The following is a 16,986-nucleotide window of genomic DNA, read 5'->3' as shown; positions in this document are numbered from 1 at the left end:
TCTGTAGTATTTGAAATAAAGCAAAAGTGTTTACAAAATAACAAATAAAATGTATAATTTTACTCATATTTTGTTTGTTAAAAAGATCGACAACCCAAAGCAAATAACCATATTTAGATTTTTCTTCAGATAAAACACACTTTTGTAAGTTTTTTGTTCAGTTATGTTTGTAAAAAGAGACTTCCATAGCCACTTGTTTCGTCCCCGTTTTACCCGTTAAACCGTCAACTGAATTTTAAAGATGTTTTGTTTTGAAACTATTCAGTTTAAAATTTTTAAACTTAACTCTTTGTGCAAATGGGCATTAGTGACCCAAGAGCTAGTACTGAAAAAAAAAAATGAACAAAATTTGACCCACGTCTCAAAAAGGTTCGTCATCCCTGGTTTAGGGGAAGATGATATAACAGCTTCGAGAATGAGAATACGTGGGATAAGAGATTGAGGTAATTTCTCAGTTTAAAGTCTTAACGTTCTGATAGAATCATTAGTTTGAAAAAGAAAACTTAGAAAAGTGAAAAAAATATTGTAAGTTATGCCCTAAATCCAGCACATTTTTGGGGGTTTTTCTTTCGGGATTTTCCCATATATTTTCGCAATTTTCACAATACATTTAACCCGCTGTATATAATATAAAACATGCAGAGTCATATATTTTACTGAAAATGGTACTTTAATTGTTATAATTTCTTTAAAGAAACTTTTTGTCTGTAAAATGCAAGTCTAGCTTTTAACCTCTTGAGTGCTAACTACTCATATATGCGGTTTGACTTGACGTGCTGGTGGTACTAACACCCCATTAATGCGGTGCCGGCCGACTTTCTCCTGGTACTAACTACCCATTTATGCGGTTGGTGCTTTTTCGTTTGTTTACTATTCCCAGTTAAATGTGGATGAATTTTTAATGCTTCCAGCGACATCTATACATTCTATATAATATTTCTAATGTACTACAATGATAATAGATGGCATTTTTTTTGTGTGTGTGTTGTTATTTTTTTAATTCTCCCAACGACATCTATTGACATTTTTTTGTTATATTTCTATTAGTTTTCAATTCTCCAGCGACATCTATACAATCTATGGTATCGACAATATTTTTAATTTACTGGAATGGCAATAGATAGCAACTTTGTGTTTTTAAATTTTATTGTTTCGTACACAGACTGATTTTTCCACTACCTACTAGAACCCTATTTTTCCTTTTTAGATTTAGTTTTTCTACCTGCTCCTTTTTTTTATTGTATGGTTTATGTTTTTACGACTATGAACACATGTTAAGGGTGGATAACACACTTGCATACATATTTTTATCACTATTGCGTTTGCTTTCGTTCAAGTACCAACTATTTGCAATTTTTTAGTTACACTTTTTGAATTTTTAGTAGTTATTATTTGCGTTTATTTATTAGTTTCTATTGCGTTATTTTTAGTATTATTGTTTTAATTTTTATTTCTAGTTATTCTTAGAAGTTCGGATAGTTTATTATAGTTTTTACTTTGAATTTATTGACTTTAGTGAGTTTGAATTTCCGATTATTTTATTACAGTTCAGATTTTAGTTTATTTCTTCAGTTTAGAAACTATGGCTGGTAAAATACTAAGTGAAGAAGAAATTTTAAAACTTTTGACAGTAAGTGATAGTGAAGAAGAATTTTCTTCTTCAGAAGAAGAATATGAAGAGCCTAAACCATCTACATCCAAGGAACCGGATGCTCCGCGACCATCAACTTTTGATGATCAGCCTAGACCATCTACATCCAAGGAACCGGATGCTCCGCGACCATCAACTTTCCCTCCGTCTCCGCTTGCAATTTCAACTGATTCCGAGTCTTTTGATGAGACTGATGAGGAAACAGCAGGTAGGCAGACAGATTATGAAAATTATTTTTCGTGGAAAGTAACAGACTTGAACCCAACCATACACAAATTTGATGGCACTAATTCTGGTCCAAAAATTAAGGTAGATAGTGAAACTTCAATTTATAATTATTTCACTACTTTTTTTACTTTAGGATTAATAAAAATCATTTGTATTGAAACAAATAATTATGGTAATTTGTGTATAGGAAAAGTGAGTCGGATCTCATCCAGACTAAAAAGATGGGTTGATACCGATACAGATGAAATGTATTGTTTTTTGGCGATATCAATGCTCATGACTAGAATTAAGAAATTAAAATATTCAGAATATTGGACCAAAGATACTCTTCTAGAGACGCCAATATTTACAAAAATAATGGCAAGAGACAGATATTTGCTTCTGTTGAGTTTTCTTCATTTTAGTGACAACACTCTCACCAATATTACAAATGATCCTCTAATAAAAATTAGACGAGTTGTCGACATTGTCAGAGGTAAATTTAAAACATGTTTCTACCCGTTCCAGAAGTTATGTATTGATGAAAGTTTAACTTTATTCAAAGGTAGACTTTCTTTCAAACAGTACATCCCATCAAAACGGAGTAGATTTGGGATAAAAACCTTCGTACTCTGTGACTGCCAAACAAATTACATTTTGGATTTCATTATATACACAGGAGCCTCAACAGATGTGAATATTGAAAATAAAGATTTGGGAAAATCGGCGAACATTGTTTCCACTTTGCTGGATCCTTACAAAAACAAAGGCCATACAGTGTATGTGGACAACTGGTATACCAGCCCAATTTTATTCCAATGGCTTCATCAGAACAGGTTCAATGCCTGTGGAACAGTCAGAAAAAATAGAAAAGAAATGCCTTCAATGCAAGAAAATTTGAAAAAAGGCGAATTAACCTTTCGGGCATCCAAAATGCTACTTGCGATGAAATGGTGCGACAGGAGAGAGGTTTGGATGCTGACAACCTGTCATGATGCATCAATGGTTGAAAGTAACAAAACTGATTTTGTTACGGGGTTGAAAAAAATGAAGCCTGCATGTGTAATTGATTATAATAAAAATATGGGTGCAGTGGATATAGCAGATAGGATACTGTCAACTGTGGAAACTATAAGAAAATCGTCTAAATGGTATAGGAAGTATTTTTTCCACATATTAGATTTGTGTATAATGAATGCCTATATCCTGCATAAAATCACAACGAGAAAGAACATGCCTTTCGCCGATTTTCAACTTTCTCTAATTAGAGAAATCTTAGAGAATCACCACAAAGAAAGGAAAAAATCCGGGCGACGGTCATCAGAATCCGCACCATTTAGATTGACAGAGAGACATTTCCCAAAGCTAATACCTGACTCGCCAAAAGTAAAAAGCCCACGGAAAACCTGCGCAGTATGTAAAAAAGCGCAGAAAAGAAAGGATACTAGATATTACTGTGATAAATGCAATGAAGGACTGTGTGTGGTCCCATGCTTTGAAATATATCACACACAAAAAACATTCTAGTTATTTCTATTTCATAAGACATATTTTATATTTTGTAATTTTTTGTCACAAAAACGTAAAAATAAATTATTTTAAAAAGTATTTCTTTCTAGCTATCATAATCCCAAAACATTAGGCTAATTAAACATAATTAAAAGCATTAATTATTGAAAAAAATTGAATAAATGCACAGGAAATATAATAGTTATTAATTATAAGGAGATTTAAAAAGATTAAAACCCTTAAAGAAGGGGATTTAAGCTTTAAAATGCTTGTAAACAAGTAGTGGGGAAAACAACCTTGAGTTAAAAAGAATTCAGTATGGTGGGGAATGTAGCCGGCTGGATTGTTAGTACTGTGTGCACTTTAACTCTCTACAAACTCAGTAAAGAAGAGGTTAAAAAGAAGAAGAAGAAAGTTAAAAGCTGACTTTTAACGAGTTTATGAAAGATGATTGCAACTTTGAAACTTTTAACGACCTTTCAAAAGAACTAATCCACACTTGACTATTCTGTTAATTATGACAGAAATTAATTATTATCTGTTTTACTTGAAAGTAAAAAATTCTTTGTGTTTAAATAGTTATTTAACTATAATTAAAACCTGGAATGTTTAGTAACAATAAACTAAATGGAAAAAAAAACGGAAGTTGAACATAAAGGAAGTAATTATCGTAGTAATTTAACTATTAACAATTTGTTACTCCTTGGTAGCGGAAGTTCTCGATTTTGTTAAAAATATAGTTTTGTGCAAAATCTATGGGATCTATCGTTAAATATTTTAACGAGTCTTAAACATGATGGCCCCTCCCCCCAAACAAAAATCCAATTTTGTAGGAAATGGCATTGCCGGAAGTGCGAATTTTTTGTATGAATTTTAAACACGAAATACTTGAATGTGAAGATTTCGAGGAAGAACGTTGATGGTAATGAGCTTCCGTTTAACCAGTTAAGCATGGAATTTAGTTTTAAACACCCCCGCCCCCTGCAGTGTGCGGAATTAAAATCACGACAATGACGTGGTGTACACGTGTCGAACGCAAGAGGAAAAACAACCAAAAGTTTTGACAACGTCATAATAGTCACTGCAGGCGACTTTTTCTGCAATCTCTGGGGGGGGGGGGGCTTGAGATTACAGAGCATTTTCTGTGCTCTTTCAAAAATCTTGCACCGTCTTTATGTATGCATTGCCGCCTAGTTAACTAGGGACGCAAGAGCTTTTTTACAAGGAAGAAAAGAGCTTTTTGAATTCTGTGCTCAAAATGAAATCATGCTCTGAATCTCTATCTAAGAGGTAAAAACAGGCATTGCACAAGGGGTTGAGAGCTTCTATTTGTGTGCGTAATTCCCCAATCTCTTAGTGCGGAGACCAAACATGTACCAACCACTTATCATTTGGCTGACTCCCACCGCAGTTCTATTGGTAAGATAAAGGAAACATCCCCACCAAATAATATTCTTATTGAATTCTATTAAAATTGCGAGTTTTTATAGTAGTTAATGGCAATTTTTATATTTTTCACGAGTATACACGAGTCGAACGCACCGTATCAGAGATTTGGTTTGACGTGTATACACGTCAAACACGCTTAACTTGTGTCATTTTTGGGCCAGTTTTTAAGGTTATTGTGCAGAATGAAATCTGATTTAAAACTTTCCCCCTCCACCAGTATTTACTCGAAAAATTTAAAGTAGTTTTAAAGGAAATGTAATAATCAGAGCGGAAGCAGAAGATTATAGTAAATAATATGAGAAGTCTAAAAGATATGGTCATCAAAAAAAAAAAAAAAAGTATAAAATAGGGACCGGAAGAAAGAAAACCACTGTACTTCCGGTAAGCTAAAATTGTGGTGGATGTCCGATTCTCTCCCATCCCCCCACGACTTCAAATTTACATATGGTTATAAAATGCAAATGTACTTTGCATACCGTTACGTGTATTTGCGAGTTTTGAGATTGGGAAAGTGGGGCTCTACTAACACACTCACACAGTGGCTAGAAATTTAATATGAGCCCATTTTTCTTTTTTTTGCTCCGGACAAGCAAGGAGGGGGGCTCAAATTGAAGATGTCACTAGAATCATGTGGAAGGAATATATTTTTTTTTAAATTTTATTTATTTTTTTTATTTGTTTTAAAAAAAGAGATTATTCATGTTTAAGTTATTAAAAAGTCGATTCCCATTATTTACCAGAGTGCGATAAATCTGAAGTATTCAGGGAATTCCTCCTTAAACCTCTTAAAATTGATTTCTCCCCCAAAAAAATCAAGTCACTCGCATATGAGGACTATAAAAAGAAAAATAGTAAAAATAATTGATAAAAAAGGAAGTGTAAACGATAATCTGGTGTGGCCTCCTGAAAAGCCTATCCTCTAGGGAGTTATAGAGTATAGGACTTAAAATTGGAATAAGTAACAAATATCTGGGGTGAAGACTCACACACGACATTTCCGGCTATCCTCGATGTTCTCAACTAATAAGATTCATTCAAGATTCCACTTGAGGCACCAAGTATTCCCCGGTCTATACCTTTAATGGTTAATATGAGAAATTAGCGGTAAAGTATGTTTGCTAGTCGCCACGATAGCCGAGCGGTTAGAGGCTAGACCCGCAAAGCTAAGATGTATTACGGTACTAGGCTATATTCCCCGGTCTATACCTTTAATGGTTAATATGAGAAATTTGCAGTAAAGTATGTTTGCTAGGCGCCACGATAGTCGAACGGTTAGAGGCTAGACCCGCAAAGCTAAGGTGTATTGCGGTACTAGGCTATTTTCCCCGGTCTATACCTTTAATGGTTAATATGAGAAATTTGCAGTAAAGTATGTTTGGTAGTCGCCTCCACGACACCTAGTAAATGGTAGTTAGACGTTAAGCCCCGCCTGAAAAAATAGGCGATTACTTTACTTTTACTTTTTTTTTTTTTTTTTTTTTTTTTTTTTTTTTTTTATTTGTTTATTTATTTTGCAACTGTATGCAGTACAATAAGCAAAAGTGATGAGTGAAAAGGGATGGCACAAATACACATGCACGCATATGCATATCCATACATATACGCGCACATGCATGTGCGCCAAGGGCGTGATTGGAGTGAACGACGACCATCCAGTGATGGAAGCCGTTAGTTCGCCAGATTGGCAAGCTTACACAGCAACCATCCTAGGAGGTCGGCGTTGTGTTGAGATGGTCGCGTGGCCACCGCCGCTTTAGTCTGCGTTGAGGATTAGAAGGAAGTGTTGTGGTAGACATGTTATGGATCAGAGGGTTGTAGTGATCGTGTAGGTTTGAATGGAGTTTTGTGTATCGAGTTTGGGCTATTTCAGAAACGAGAGGAATATTGAGATCAGAGTGTATAGTATGATTGGAGACGTAGAAGGGAGCGTTAACTATGGTTCTTAGAATTTTTGATTGTAAGGTCTGAAGTCGGTTGATGTTCGATTTTTTGGCACTTCCGTAAAGTTGTATTCCGTACGTCCATATTGGGGCAAGTATAGCGGTATATAGTGATCGTTTGTTTGTCAGGGTCAGTTTTGAACGTTTGTCGAGTAGTCTTTTCAACATTTTATACCTCAGATTGAGGTCAGTTCGTTTGAGTCTCGTGTGAGGGTTCCATGTTAGTCGTTTGTCAAGATGTAGTCCGAGATACCGTACTTGGTTAGTAATTGGTATAGATGTATTGTGGAAGGAGAGAGGAGGGAGAATTTTCTTGTTTAAGGTGAATACTATGTATTTAGACTTACATTCGTTCACTTTGATTCTCCACTTTTGCAGCCAAGGCTCGAGAAGATTTAGGTGTGATTGGAGTGCACGGCTTGCTATTACAGGATCTAGATGAGGAGAAAGAATTGCAGTGTCGTCGGCGAAAGTGAAAGTAATTGTAGTCGGGTGAGTTGGTAAGTCGGCAGTATAGAGAATATAAAGGAAGGGGGCTAGAATGCTTCCTTGAGGAACTCCAGCGAGTATTGGAAGGATATGAGAAGAAGAAGAACCTTGTTTGACTTGGAAGAAACGGTCGGAGAGATAAGATTTAAGAATGAGGTAAAAGGTAGAAGGCAGTAGGCGTTTGAGTTTATAAAGCAGTCCCGTGTGCCATACCCTGTCAAATGCCTGAGATATGTCAAGGAAGACACCCGGGCAGTACTGCTTTAATTCAAGGGAAGTAGCGATTACATCCACCACTCGATGTGCTTGGAGAACAGTCGAGTGGCAACTCCGAAAACCGAACTGATGGTCAGGAATGATATTTAAAGGGACTATTTCAGTTTGGAGACGGAGTAGTAGAAGTTTTTCGAGGACTTTCCCCAAGATGGGTAGAAGGCTGATGGGTCGGTAAGAGCTTGGGATATGAGAAGGTTTATTTGGTTTAGGGATCATTGTTACAGAAGAGAATTTATAGAGAATAGGAAAGTAAGTGGTTCGAAGTACAGCATTATAAAGAGTAGTAAGAAATACTATTGCTTTCCTGGAGAGTTGTAAAAGGATGTTAGCAGTAATCAGATCATAGCCCGGACTTTTCTTTTTGGGAAGACAGTTGATTACGTCCATGATGTCTTTAGGAGTGAATGGCTTAGGAGGAGGTGAAAGTTGTAGAGGGATGTCCAGTTCTTTGAGAATATTTCCAGTATGTTGTAAGTCTTGTACGTCGTGATGAGGAGTGAAGACTGAAGAAAGATGTTCGGCAAAGTACTGGGCTCTCTCTTCGTCGGATTTAGCCCAAGAATTGTCCGGGCGTCTTAGTGGGTGAGAAGTTTTTCTATATTTAAGAATTCTTTTGGTTGCTGTCCACAGGGAGTTGTCTTCAGTTGTGAGTGATTGCGTATAAACAGAGAATTGGTCGTTAAAGTAGTCCCTTAACTTTGTTGTCAGTTCTCTAGTGAGTTGGTTAAACAGTCTTTTGTGAGAGGGATATCTGGTGCGATGCCAAAGAGCTCTTGCGCGACGTTTGCGCGTTATCAATTCTCTCAAGTGTAGAGGTAGATTTAGAGGTAATTGTGCAGTTCTGTTGGGTGAAGTCCGTTGAGTAGAGTGCCAAATACTTTGCTGAATAGCGGCAGTCAAGTATGCCACGTTATCGTCTAGTTGTTGAGGAGTTTTTAAGGACACATTTAAGTTCAGTTTTTCGTCAAGAGTTTCTCGAAATAAGTCCCAGTCAACAGTTCCGTTTATTAGGGTTTGTCGTGGAAGAGCTTGTTTTGGGTGAATGTCAAGGGTTAGAATGACGGGGCTATGATCTGACGACAAGTCATTTAATGTGTGTATATCAGTGTGTAAAGAGGTAATATTAGAAGAGATAAAGAAGTCAAGAAGGTCAGGTCTTTTGCGAGGAGAAGTTGGCCAGTAAGTCGGTTGAGAAGGAGATAAGGAAATGTAACTATTTTGATTGAGGATAGTCCTAAGAGTTCGACCTCTCGGATTCGCCACCCGGCTGCCCCAACTCGGATGCTTAGCGTTGTAATCGCCACCACATATGAAACGAGACCCAAGAGAAGAGAGAAAGGATGAGAAATCGTTTTGATGGATATTGTGGTTAGGAGGACAGTAAACAGCTGCAAAAGTGTAGGAGAAGGGCTCTGTCAGTAAAGAGACTACTGTAGATTGTAGGAAAGGTGTAGCGTTGTAGGGAATTAAGAAATGTTGTAAAGAAGTTCGAATAAGTATTGCAGTTCCTCCGTGTCCAGTTCCGTCGGGGTGATTAGTCTTGTAAGTCGTGTAACCTGGAATGAAAAATCTTGATCTGTCAGTGAAGTGCGTCTCAGTTATAAGGGCGATGTCAATACGTTTGTCTCGTAGTAATATTTCTAGTTCATGTCGGCGGTTAGTCAGTCCATTAGAATTCCAGAGGATGATGGTGAGAGAGTGTTGAGAAAGAGCCATTAAGGAGATTGGTTAGGAAGGAGTCTGGAAACGACAGTTGTAAGGAGAGATATCAGAGGTGTGATGAGGGATTTGAAGTCTGTTAAGAAGCTTGTGAGAAGTGTATTGATGTCTCCTGTGGATGAGGTCGTGGGCATTTGAGAAATAGGAGGCGGCTGAGGTCCCGCGGCCACCCTTGCATATGTACTTTTTTTTTAAATTCAAGATTCAATTTGTGAAACTTAGAATTATTACTCACATTATCTAGGTGAGAGGTGGCCAACAAGTCGATCGTGAGGCCAGTTTTGGTCGATCGTCGATCGCTCGCAATGTCAGCGGGTGGAATTCCGTGTCCCATGGACTTTGAAGCGATTATTGTTGTTGTTTTTTACGTCGGTAGATAAGCCGTATATCTATATTTCAGTACGAGGTGTACTCAGCGAGCTATTGATAGATTAGCAAAAAGTAACGTCATATTATTCTTTCAAGATAAATTTTCCTGGCCCCCCCCCAAAAAAACGCGAAAGTGAAATATTGAAATCAAATTATCAGCCATACTGTGCATTTTTTATAACAACTTTTTCATATTTACGAACACCTTGGGCTTTACTTAGACCGAAGACTTTCTTGGAACCCCCACACTAGACTTAAAAGAACAGAACTGAACAGACGCTATCGATAACTTAAAAGACTCTTAGACGCCAGATCAAAACTTTCTCTGGACATCAAAAGACTAATTTATACTTCTATTTTGAAACCCATCGGGGCGTATGGAATAGAACTGTGGGGTTCAACCAAACGCTCCAATCTCCGAAAGGAGTCTAATCTCTTCACACTAAAATACTTCGAACTATTGTAAACTCTCCATTTTATGTCTCCCAACCTGGACTATACTCACTGACCCTTAACATTCCTTTTGGCTACACAAGTCGCTGAAAACAAGATACAGAAAACTTCACTTCAACCTGCAATCTCATATAAATGCTCTAGCTCAAAATCTTTCTTCTAGAACTCTTCCTGAAACCCAGACAAGACGTCTTAAGAGACAGTAGCCTCGTGATCTCCTCTCCAATGAAGAGAGTGACTAACCATCTAATATTTGGGAGTGTTACCACTGGAGTAACTTCTCCACTCGTTACTTATCATTTGTTACTCTATTAACATTGTTACTTATAGCGCCAACCCGCTGATTGTGGCTTAAATAAACGCCCCCAAAAAATAATAAAATATTTACGAACAAATAAGTACAACAACTTACTACATTGCAGTTGATAAAAAAAATTAAATTGCATTTCAAGTTAGTAAAAATCTATCTTGAAAAAGGGTCAGAAAATCGAATTTTTTAGGGTACCGCCTGCTGCGGAATGCTGCTATCAAAAGTTGGGTCTAGAAATTTATTGATTTTCTTTATGAGTCTATATCTCGAAAACTTAATAAGTGATTTAAAAAAAAAAATATATTTTACTTATATTATTATATATAAGTAAAATATACCCATACCTCGCTGGAATGCACCTTGTCCTGAAACGCAGTGTATAAATATAGTATGCATTTTGCACTCCTGTTTTCTACTAGAAGCAATTTCTTATCCATCAAGTTAGGCCGGACATAAATGACTTTATAAAAATTATTTAATTGAAGTCCTGTGTGATGACGCTTCCTGAAACAAACAGGAAGTCATTCGATTAGATTACATATACAAGGGCATTATTAATAGTCAAAAACTATCTTTTTCCGCACAAAATTCCTTGTTTCAAGAAAATTACTCCAGCAGGAAAATTGCCTGGAATTTTTTTCACACCTTTTTTTCTGTAGAGGAGGGGTTGTTTATTAGAAAAACTGCTAAGCTGAAATGAAAAATCGATGACTAATTCAATTTTATATTTTTCCAACATCTTTAGTAATTTTCCTCTTTATTTTCTTCTTTTATTTTTTCCACCCAAAGGGAAAAAAGAAAAACCAAACTATAATTGAATTATAAGTTTTCCCGCGGATATGAAAGGAAATAAAGCAAATAGGATTTTCTGCAGCCATTGCTGCTTTGTTGGCTGCATTAATTAAGATTTTTTGTTTTTTGTTTTTCCCCTCTGTTCAATTGTTTTCCGGTTTTTGCGTATTTTCTCCAAGAAAAGCAATACCGTTTAAGGGTGATGGAGAGAGGGAGAAGAGTTAACTCCAGATTTTTTTTTCGTTTTTCAAGTAATTTAAATTAAATTTTATTATAGTAATTAAAATTTATATTAAAAAATCAGAAATTAATAATTATAAAGTCCTTTAATTATTTCGTAGTAAAACTGACGCGTACTGACGTCATTAACAATTAGCCTACTCTAATTGGACGCCATGTAGCGTTTAACAGCTGTTTAATTAATATTCTTTCATGTGTAAGGTTATTTTGTACGTCTGTCTGGATGATCATCATCGTCATTATAATCCGCAATTTTACTCTTAAAAAGTTTTTGAGGATTAATTTTGTGGGATATTCTCAAATTTTGATTAATTTTACAACAAAATTTTTTTGGCATTGGCTTCCGGTATACAGCCAGCATCGTCTAGGTGCTCATCACTAGGATATCACTCACTCTCCAATCTTACTTATAGATACATTCGCTTCACACATTCATCCCTCTACTATATACAACTATTTACATACAAACTTACAGCTAATGGATGGATCAGTACTCTATATTCCTGCCATCCTTATAGCTTAACCTAAAATTAAAATCACCGTAATCCTTCTCTAATCATTTTCGTCCATTCATTCTAATCGGCTATAACTTTTAAATACATTCAAATTTCTTTGCTAGCTCTGCTACAGATTTAACCACATAGATGTTGGTGGAGAATATTATGTCTTGGTAGCGAAATGGTGCATCTAAATACCAATATCAGGCCGTCAAACATTCGTTTCCTTTCTACTACTACATAACGTGGACATATCATTATTATATTGTCCTGAAATCCTCCTCCTCATTGCTACCTACGCAAAGAGAAGAGGACCTTTTGTTGATCCTGTGTAGATACGATCCGCACACCGCGTGGTACAGCTCTCAGCCTGCTTATTGTCGTAAACAACCCATTTATTAGTGACAGTTCCCTTAAACCAGTGATGGGCAAAGTACGGCCCGCGGGCCAACTCCGGCCCGCGAAAGTATTTAATCCGGCCCGCCGAAGGTCTATCGACATGGATAGTATATGGCCCGCTATAATTACGTTTTGACGGTCGAGAAGTATAAAGTAGATTCTACTTAGTAGAATAATAGATGCATAACCTATAGGTGAAGCTAAACTAGCCGCGTAGTTACACAAGTGTGTAATGCTGTAATGTTTTTATAATATTATAATTAAAAGCTTTAACACAAAATGCATTTTTTCTATAATTCTGGCCCTCCTCTAGAATTTCTTAAACTTTGTGGCCCCCCATTAAAAAAGTTTGCCCACCACTGCCTTAAACCATGGCTGTCTAGGTAACTGATCTACACATAGTTTTATAGAATCTCCCTTTAGACGTGACATGATCTAAGCCCAAAATTATGTTAAAATTACTCCTAAAGAGAAAAACAATAAACTAAAGCACCAAAAATGTTTCTCATATGTTTTTTTGCACATAAAAATCCACAGTGCAGCCAACTTAATTTTAAATTTTAACTCACTGTACTATACGATAATTTCAGCGCCCCTTAATTAAAGTTTTAAACGTGTATTTCCATTAATTCTACATGATTTGAGCACAGGTGTCGCGGATTATTTCCACTTTTTCCTACGTTTTCCTAGTAACTACACGATAAAGGCTCAATTTTTCCCCTTAATATGGTTTCAATTCGAAGCAACATCACCACTAATGTGTCATATGTGCCCATTTCCTGTCTGACAATTTTCGCACCTCCATTTACTCTGCCGTTAAATCAGCTGAACATCCGTCGAAGGAAACTTGTACGTGACTTTTATTCATTTTCTTTTCATTTCCCAAACTTTTTCTTTTTTCTTTTTTTTTTTTTTGGAGTCTGAGTTTTATTTTAGATGTATTTATTTATTCATTTTTTTAAAGACTTATCTATAAAATATAATGGTGATTTGAGATACTTTGCTGCTCCGCTTCACCTAGCTTTATCTACATTTACATTTAACATCTTAACCAGTTAAGCGGTGGAATTTAGTTTTTAAAAAAACCCTCCCACAGTGTGCGGAATTAAAATCAGACAATGACGTGTATATGACGTCGAACGCAGGGCAAAACAACCAAACTTTACGTCATAATAGTCACTGCAAGCGACTTTTTCTGCAATCTCTGGGGAGCTTGATATTACCAAAGCATTCTGTGCTCATTCAAAAAAAAATCTTGCACCGCTATGCATTCCCGAGTTAACTAGGGACGCAAGAGCTTTTTACAAGGAAGAAAAGAGCTTTTTGAATTCTGTGCAAAATGAAATCATGCTCTGAATCTCTATCTAAGAGGTAAAAACAGGCATTGCACAAGGGTTGAAAGCTTCTATTTGTGTGCGTAATTCCCCAATCTCTAATGCGGAGACCAAAAACATGTACCGAGGATTGACGTCATACTCTTCTGTTTTGAAGTTGTCCGAGAACTTCACAAAAGCTTAATGGTACTTTACTGGGAAAAACTCTCCAATGAGTTTGTTTAATCAAATTGCCTTGGAAAAACAAAATTTTAAGCAATTTTTTTCTTTTTGCCTAAAAAGTAAATGGTACTTCCGGTGGTGGAATTATCCGGTTCCTTTTGGTGGCATCCAATCGAAATATGAAGTTTCAACTTCCGGCAATTTTTATTTTATTGAGATATACTGTTCATCACACATACAAACCATTTTTTAAAAAACTACTTTTTTCTGACTCTGCAGACTTCTGAAGAGGGTATTTCCTGTGAAAAATCTAATATTTCCTGTAATAATCTAATAGATCGGCACGAAACATTTAAAAAAATAACTTAAAAGAACATATGTTCTACGTTAACAATCTCTTACAAAGAGGTTACACATAGAATGTATATATAACTACAATATATTGCGTACGGATGAAATTCTTTGTAGATAATAGGAATTTAGTATGTTATTAAAAGAACATTACGTTTAAAAGTCTCCCCACTTATCATGATAACTATAAAGGCTACAGCCTTAATAGGCTATATCGTTCTTTTCAATTTTCTGCTCCTTATCTTACTGCTTATTTTAAATGCACTACAATAAGTATTTTAAATGTAAATTCCCTTTAAATTACAATCCTCCGTTATAGTTCCATTCTATTCAGCCTCGCTTATGTACTTTTGTCTATTTTCTCGTTGCAATCCTCTATCTTGATAGATAAGTTACTTTAGTTACCAGCATTCTATTTTCCAATAAGAAACTTTAGAGAATTTTCTCCTGTTTTCTAGTTAAAACTTTCAATATTACTTCTTTTTTTATTTTTCTTTTCTCATTTTCTATTTTCTGCTGGAAGTGTGGTAATAGCTTTAATGTTAAATACAAGAGTCCCTTTGGCGCAGAGGATAGCGCGTTGGACTTCTAATCCAAAGGTCGTGGGTTCGATCCCCACAAGGGATGGGTTTTTTGCTTTTTTATTTTATTTATTATAAATAATGTTTTTATAATTATCTTACTATGACTATTGCGGTGATTGATTCTTTTATTTCGAGTGCTGTATAATATAAAAAATATATTTTAATACAAAAGTAACCAGATTTAAATTAAACTAAGGTTGCTACAGTAACCTGGATGAACAGCGGTAATTATATACGTACTTTAAAAATGATAAAATATCTCATCTACTAAAAATATTTTTAAAAATCTTTTGAACACTCACATGACTTGGAACAAAATTTTCTCCAAATTCTAAAAGTTTAGAATAAATTAATTTTATAGTCACTTCCGTCCATAACCACCTCCCCCACACGCAGAAGTATCCCTAATCAGATTTCCGGAACAAAATGTTGCTAATAACCGATTTTTTTTTTTTTTGTAATCACGATACAAAGTTTAAATAACTTCCGTTTGCAAAAAAAAATCTTGAATGGCATATTTTATACGCGTCACTTCCGGCAGCTGATTTTTTTTTAACAAATTTAGTAGTCCACTCTTTTACATTGGCTTCTTATCAATGTAAATACCGATGGCGAGGCAGTTACAATGCACAAAATTGTGGAGAGGGAAGCTTAATAGGACCAATTATAAATCATAATTTGGACCAGTTAGTTCAGGCACCAAAGTGGGGCTCGTAAATACCATTTTAGAAATATAAGACTTCCTAATAGGAAGGCCCACATTACTGAATCGATTTTTCCATTTTTTTTTATTTCCCCCCCCCCCTCAAGATCGGCTCTTATCGATTTTCCTCAGAACTTCATATACGAGGTGTGGCTATTAAATAACGAGACTGATGCTGCTACAGTAAAACTATGCATGCGCCAAATCCTAACGACCGACAGCTGTGCAGCGTCACACGTGTTTGTAGAGAAATCTATCTGACCGGAACCTGACGTGTTTGTGTAAGAGGTGTTAGTTTCGTTTTGCCGCAAAACATGATACTACACATGTAGTAGAGCAACGAATTGCCGTGAAATTTCACATTAAAACTTGGTAAAACCGCTACTGAAAGTTGATGTTTGATTAAAAGAAGTTTATGGCGATGAATGTTGTATCACCTGCGCGAGTTTTTCGAGTGGTTCAAGCGTTTCCAAGATGGCCGAGAAGACGTCGGAGATGATGATCGCCCGGGTCCCCCTTCCACGTCCAAAACGGACGTGAAAATATCGATTATAATTCATCAACATTACTAAACGTGAGGTGCTTGCTCAACTCCGTGAAAGAGTAAGGAAAAAAACGACACGATTTGTGGAAAGAACAAGTCACGGGGTTCTTCATCAAGACAACACGCCAGCTAACACTGCATTGTCTGTCCAAGACGTTTCTAGCCAAGTACGAGTACAACCCAGTTTTAGGCCATCCGCTTTATACGCCCTGACCTGGCCCCATGTGACTTTTATCTGTTCCCCAAAGTCAACTCTGCATTAAAAGGAACACGATTTCAGTCCGATGAAGCTGTGTGAAAGAAAAAGCGGCACGCGTCATGCAGGAGCTCAGAGAAAAAGGCTTCCATCACTTTTTCGGAACAATGGTAAATTCGCATGGAGCGTTGTAGGGATAGGGGAGTGGTGTATATTGAAGGTGATAATAACTAGATATGTGTAAGTTTAAAGTAAAATGTTTTATAGCAATAGTCTCGTTATTTAATTGCCACACGTCGTACTCCATATTTACCTTGTGTAGATTTGCTTACTATCACTTCAAAACATATTTCCCGGAAAATTCATTTAAGTTGCGAACTTAGTGATACTTGAAGTCTGGTGCTGCTTCTGATAAGTACCGTTTTATATCGGCCTCCGCAAATAGGTCTGAACTAATTGTTTTTTTCCCTGGGTATTCTGTAATATTCAAGGCAGCCTACTAGCGCACTCTATATATATATATTTAAAGGAAAGAACAGGATGTGATATATAAGAATGCATTTAGTCAGTTGCAAGAAATTGATTGAGTCCATTGATTAAAATCGAACAACGTGATTCCAAAAGGAAAAAGTTCACCCTTTATTTTGATTAAGAATTCCAATCTCTGATGGATTGTCTAGATAGTTTCCCTTTATTTCCTTTAAAACTTCCTGCTCATTGATTAAAGAAAATAAGGGACATCGATAAGGACACACACACACACACACACACATTTACAAACACGTTGACAGTCTGACAGGAAGAAAAACAAA

General features: G+C 36.1%; 1 protein-coding gene and 1 non-coding gene across 4 annotated transcripts in view; both read left to right on the top strand.

Annotated features, from left to right (window-relative positions):
• Positions 1-16,986, top strand: part of LOC141454074 (uncharacterized) — a 387,314-nt gene that overhangs the window by 269,482 nt on the left and 100,846 nt on the right. The gene's annotated exons all lie outside the window — the stretch shown is intronic.
• On the top strand, positions 14,702-14,774 carry TRNAR-UCU (transfer RNA arginine (anticodon UCU)). The gene has a single exon. It is a non-coding gene; the product is annotated as a tRNA-Arg (tRNA).

Source organism: Rhodnius prolixus, unplaced genomic scaffold (assembly GCF_049639745.1).
Source record: "Rhodnius prolixus isolate KJV_2025 unplaced genomic scaffold, Rpr scaffold_9, whole genome shotgun sequence".
Lineage (NCBI taxonomy): Eukaryota > Metazoa > Arthropoda > Insecta > Hemiptera > Reduviidae > Rhodnius > Rhodnius prolixus.
Note: the sequence above shows the minus strand (reverse complement) of the source record. Positions and strands in the feature narration are given on the sequence as shown.